The sequence below is a fragment of the Triticum dicoccoides genome, chromosome 7B (genome assembly GCF_002162155.2).
Source record: "Triticum dicoccoides isolate Atlit2015 ecotype Zavitan chromosome 7B, WEW_v2.0, whole genome shotgun sequence".
NCBI lineage: Eukaryota > Viridiplantae > Streptophyta > Magnoliopsida > Poales > Poaceae > Triticum > Triticum dicoccoides.
Window position 1 is genome coordinate 420,542,240 of NC_041393.1, and position 6,029 is coordinate 420,548,268.

Here is a 6,029-nt window from a genome sequence, read left to right on the forward strand (position 1 = left end):
GAGTAGTTCTTTTTCTACTTCCTCCTTTCTGGTTTTATAGGGCTTATCTCAAAATTTTAGTTTTTCCATTTTATAAGGCTCAATTTGGTTGTTCCCCAACACATGTTCCGATTCCAAGGTGCATTAAATCATTGCATGCAAGTATTAAGAGAAAATTGACCAATGCATGTACTTTATGCATGCATGCATTGCAATTAATGCATTGATAAACATAATTTTTTGAGAAAAACAAGAGCATTAATTAGGTGCTTTTGCAAACTACAAAAAATATTCCACCACTCACCATCTTGGTTGGTGAGATTTTTGAATTAAGCCCTATAAACCGAAAGGAGGGAGTAATGTTGTGTACGTGCAATAACTGGCACCGTCGTATACATATCTTACGGTTAATGGGGCGTTCGACAGGAATAGCCGTGTGGCGAGCTCTAGGCTAGTATTTTTTTCAGACGCATTAAACCTATCTCTCGGGACTTCTCGCACGCACCATCGTGCCACCCACAAAAACTTGTACTCTGAGTTTAGTATGTTATACAGGAAGAGAAGAGGTGCACGCACGCACTCGTCCTCTCACACATGCATCTGTTTTTTCTCGCAAAGGAGGATGATGACCCCCGGCCTCTGCATCTGGGAGTCACACACGCATCTGTAGGTACGAATTGTAGTGTTCTCAACCATCCGATTGGCTCTATCATGGATGTACCTATATACTAAAACATGTCTAGATACATCTATATTTTGACAAATGGAAGGCATGTATTGTGGAACGGAGGGAGTGCTTGTCATCAAAATGGATAAAAAGGGACGTATCTAGAACTAAAATACGTCTACATACATCTCCTTTTATCCATTTTGATGACAAGTAGTACTTCTTACCCAAAGGAACTTTATATCCAACAGACACAAAATATCCGTTCGACTGTTGGAAATTACTGATCTGATGTCGAAGTAATTGCTGCATCGCCACCAAAACCCACCATTTCTTAAGCTAAAGTAGACCAAGGTAATCCCTATATTAGCATATTACTAAGATAAACAGAAGGCACTATAGAAACATTTAGGACGTGAGCTTGTCAATCTGAATGTGGAGGGCCACCAGCTTAGCCCCGGCCAGCAGCTTGGGCGGAACTGTCAAGAAAGCTCCTGCACGTCGATGTCGCCGGGATCCTTGCTGCTTGTCACCTCCATTTCCACCTTGACGGCGTCGGTCGTGCCTTTGGGCTCCCCCGGCGGGCCGTTCACCCATAGCTTGGCCACGTAGTGCGGTAGTGGGGACGCCCCTGCTCTGATGCAGACGACTGACACGGTGATAGGTGCGCCGATGTCGAGCACACCGCTGACCAAGAAAAACATGCGGCCGTCCTCCTCCGCAAACAGCAAGAGCTGTGGCTCCGACAGTGGCACTTGCAGCTGGAGCACCTTGCCGTACTGGATCCTATGCACGGGCATGGGATGCGCGATGCTGATGTGGTGGTAGAGCGCCGGTGGCGGGCCTTCATAGCCGCAGACGGGCACGGGGCATTTGCAGGGCGCGAGTGGACACACGCTCTGGTGATCGGTGAGCTTGTGGTAAGTGACTTAGAGCCCACAGCCTTCGTGCGGGCACTCCACCCTCACCGGCGAAAGGACGGAGTCCACCGCCGTGTTCCGCACATCGAAGCCACCGCCGTGCTCGCACTTCTGGCACTGTTGCTGGTTCCCGGGGTGCTGGACGCGGCAGTCCGCGCAGGCCAGGTGCCCTTCCTTGCACTGCAGAAATCAATCGAACAACACATCAATCAAGAAACCTGCGCCTTGCTTAATCAGCCGAACGGACGAGGTGTATTCGAACCTCATACACTGGAGGCATCAAGGGGCGGAGGCACAAGGGGTAGTGGAGCACGGTGAGGCCCATCGAGACCTTAGAGAGCTCCATCGTCGGGTCCTGTTCGGTCTGCATGATCTCACCCTCCTCGTGCACAACCATCTCTCGACTTGGGCCAGGGCATTACAAAGCTTTACCGTCACATATTTTATAGTACTTCAAGGTGCATTAAATCAACACATGCAAGTATCAAAAGGAGAGTCACGGCATGCATGCATGTGTTGTAATTAATGCATCGGTAAACGCAAATTATTAAAATATATCGAGTGCAGTGTTTTGATGTGTCGCGTCAACTCGTACATCAAAGAGAAGTTTGATTATCCTCTCCCTCGCGGACTTAACTACACCTGCCTTTGGCTGTATGACAGGTTGTGCCACACACTTGTTGGGCCCACCTGTCATACACACAAAGGCAGGAGCGTCCCTCCCTCGCCCATGAGCGTGGTGGCTAGCAAGACTAGGAGAAGCTTTCGCTACACGCTCTCCCTCCCGCACGCGGTGGACATGCAGCAGTTCAACCGGTGTGAGATGGCCAGAAGCATATTGTAGTACTCCTCCAGTGCAGTAGTACTCCATCATTGTTTGACTTCCCGAAGAGGCGAAGAGCCAAGCGCAACCCGGACGCTCGTGTGGCAGTTTCATGTGTAGAGTACTCTAGGATAGCGTGTACCATGCCTGCAAGCTTAAAATCGTTGGGGTCGGCTCCATGCTATGTGGCCGTCTCGAAGTTTTTTTAAAAAAAATAGTCTTCTGGCCCTACCTGTCACCCTGGTGATTGTAGTTTGCATGCTCATCTGGTCAAGACAGGAATATATATTTTAATTTGTTTTTTTCGAAAAGGGGGGACTCCCCTGCCTCTGCATCAGAACGATGCATACGGCCACATATATTTTAATTTGTGGTGGGTAAATGTTAGAGGTTGCAGCAAATATATTGTACACTGCGGGTCTTTCGGCAAAGTTTACAGGCAAGCATGTGGGGCCAGTGCTATGATGTGTCGCGTCATCTCGTACAACGAGGAGAAGCTTGATTTTACTACACGCCTTCTCCCTCGCCCATGCGCGCGGTTGCTTGCAAACGAGGATAGGCTTTTGCTTAGTAGTACTTCTACAACAAGCTATCCGTCCCGCTCGTGGTGGACGTACATGCAGCAGTGGATTCGACACTGTAGAAGTAGTAGTAGTAACATCATTGTTCGTCTTCTCGAAGAGGCGAAGAGCCAAGCGCAAACCGAACATTGCAGTTGCGAACGTTGGAGCACGCATATAGCCAGGCTCTTGCACGAGACAAAATTGCTATGTGAGCCCACTATTGTACTAGTATGTACAACTACTTGCTAGTATAGCCCTGTAAACCAGAAAGGAGTATTTGCCCTTCTAGAGATTTCAACAAGTGACTAGACTACACCGAGATGGAGTACATATGGAGCAAAATGAGTGAATTTGCACCGTAAATAAATACGTACTAGTTCTATCGTTTTCCTCTCCGAGGTGCACAATATTGAGTATACTGACTAGTCTCTTTTTGACACGCAATTATGTTTTTTTGACACAGTACAGACGCAAGCGCTCATATACACGCGCATACACTCACCCCTATGAACGCACACACGCATGGCACTATCATCTTGAAATTTACGAAGTCACCATAGGCACCTCGTCGTCGACGGGTCCATAGGTGCTTGAATGCCAAGGAGGGAGAGGGTAGCGGTTCCCGAGACGTTGAACGGTCAATGATGCATCCTCAATTACATGCAGAGGGAATTAATTGGAGAAGCAAAATAGAGACATCACGATGTGAATGCAACAGAGTTTGGACTCTCATATAATAAAGGCGCCCCACCACTCCAATCCATCTACACCCAAGTCTCTGCGCAACACTTCTCACTCCAATCCAAGACCAAGTGACCAGAAACCACAAGCACCTATGGAGGTGATGGACGCGAGCGGCAGTCGGCTGTGCCAAATCATCCAAGGCGCCGGCCTGCAACCCCGCACCATGCAGCGTTTCCAGATGGTGCTGGCGACCGCAGGCATCGTAGCCATCCCCGACGTCGGCTTCGCCTCTTGCATGGACGACATGATGGTCAACTCCATCCGAAAGTTCACCGCCCTCAAGAAGCACGTGGATGACCTTGCCGTACTTCTCCAGCCCGCGCGCCCAGGCTCCTCATTGCCTGCCACCCTCATTGGCCTCCATGGTGACGAACTCTTTCCAGCCATGGTGGCCCTGCAGGTGCCGGAGGTCGCGACGAAGAATGTGCACCTCGAGGCCGCGCTCGCCGCGCAGCGCCTCGCCATGCAAGAAACGGCCGACCTGCACATCCACGTCTACGAGGAAATCATCTACATAGGCCACTACAAGGCAAGCGAGGACAGAAAGACGTTGGCCTTCTTCCAGCGGATGGAATCTTTGGATGCCATTGTTCAGAAGCACGTCGACCTGGCCACGAAAGCGGCTGCTACTTAGGCGTCGTTCGGTGGGCCGGCGCCCTGAGTCGAGGAGGTGGACGTCGTCGATGGATGCATCTCTTCTTCTTGCCTCCTGTAACCAGCACTGCATCGCCTCGTGGCCTTAATGTTTTATTAGTATAGTACTCCCTCCGTTCCCAAATATAAATCTTTCTAAAGATTCCAGCAAGTGACTACTACTTACGGAGTAAAATGAGTGAATCTACACTCTAAACTATGTCTACATACATCTGTATGCTGTATTCCATTCGAAATAGTATCTAAAAAGGCTTATATTTATGAATGGAGGGAGTATATGGTATTTTTATTCCAGTCGTAACGTTTTCACTGTGAAGTGGGGCCGTAGTTGAGCAAACCCACCCTGCCCACCGGGCGTCGGCCGAGTTTAGAACTAGAAGAGAGAAACGAGGGAGGAGAGATAGTTGTAGCACGGACGCTGTTGTCAGATGGGACTCGTGTTTATAGAATATGAGTACTGAGCACTCGTGCCTCTTTTTTTGAGGGAAAAATTAGTCGTATGTCTAGTACCACTAGTTGGGTGCATGCAACCTATAGTTGTCATCACTTTAGGTCTCCTTTCCGAACCGCGGCTACGCTTCACAGTACATATTTTTTCACGCATTTATCCTCCTATATGTACTCCTAGGCTATTTCCATGTGCTCTCATTCGCCGACATGTGGGACATAGAGCATTTGGGTCGTAGTGCATGCACGACTCGGAGCATATGCCGGGGTACTTTACATTTCAGACATCACGAATTACATGCAAACCCCCCGCGGAAGAATAAATAAATGAATGAATTACTACATGAAACCGGAATATTTCGTGGAAATCGGAGCACGTTCTTTAAATTTTGGACATAACACGTTTATAAAAAATGACCGGACCTAAACCAGCCTAAGGGCCTCTTTGATTTTTCCCGCAAAAAAAGGCCTCTTTAATTCGCAGGATACTGAAAACACGGGAATGGGGAAAGTATGATGGCGATGAACCGAGACGAGGAGAACTCTAACTCAGTTAGAGGTTAGAGTTAGATTCTAACCCTGAACTAACTCTAAACCAAAGAGGTGTATGGATGGCAGGGTTAGATTGACAATAAATGCTCTTTCTCAATCATTTGACTACTTTGGACCCTATTTCCTGCCGGATTTGGTGTGGCCGGCTCTTCTGTGGCCTCCTCCCGCTCACAATTGACATAAACGAACCATCTATACAAATCAAGCATGCAAAACATGATAATTTTTACTTTGTCCATACAAATGAGATATCCCACTTAAACATACAAGTCGTCAATCAAGCTTCACAAAATAAAAAAAACATTTCATGAAACAAAGCATGAGCTAACTCATCACGGAAGGCATTCACGATAGGGAGGGAGCCCGGAGCCCCTCACGCACTGAGGGAGGAGCTCGCCATCGTCGCTCTGGAGGAAGGCTCTGTGGAACCCAAGCCCCGGTAACCCCTCCGACGCTGGCCCTTGCGAGTTGAGGTCGACACCGGCACGGGTAGCAGGGCCGCTTGCCGCCGACTGGGAACTTAATCTTTGGGCCTCTAGAAATACTACAAGCCTGTAACTAAAATACCTAGAAAGGTGAACTGAATCTTTGGGCCTCTAGAAATAATGCAAGCCTGAAACTGAAATACCTAGAAAGGTGAACTGAATCTTTGGGCCTCTAGAAATAATGCAAGCCTGAAA